The sequence below is a fragment of the Alligator sinensis genome, unplaced genomic scaffold (assembly GCF_000455745.1).
Source record: "Alligator sinensis unplaced genomic scaffold, ASM45574v1 scaffold1386_1, whole genome shotgun sequence".
In the NCBI taxonomy this organism is placed as follows: Eukaryota; Metazoa; Chordata; order Crocodylia; family Alligatoridae; genus Alligator; species Alligator sinensis.
In genome coordinates, this window is record NW_005842806.1 from 196,313 (window position 1) to 196,520 (window position 208).

Here is a 208-nt window from a genome sequence, read left to right on the forward strand (position 1 = left end):
TACCAGAATCACTATGTCACTCAGGATTTTAAATTGCAAACAAGATTGTTCAGGTGATCCAAACAGAAATGGATTTTACTAATACACAACTAACAAAACAGCATGGCAGAAGTACAAGAGGAAGCCTAGGAGAAAGAGGCACACATTCAGACAACTAAATGTTTTAGCTGTCTAAAACATTTGTTTTACACAAATGTTTAAAACAAAT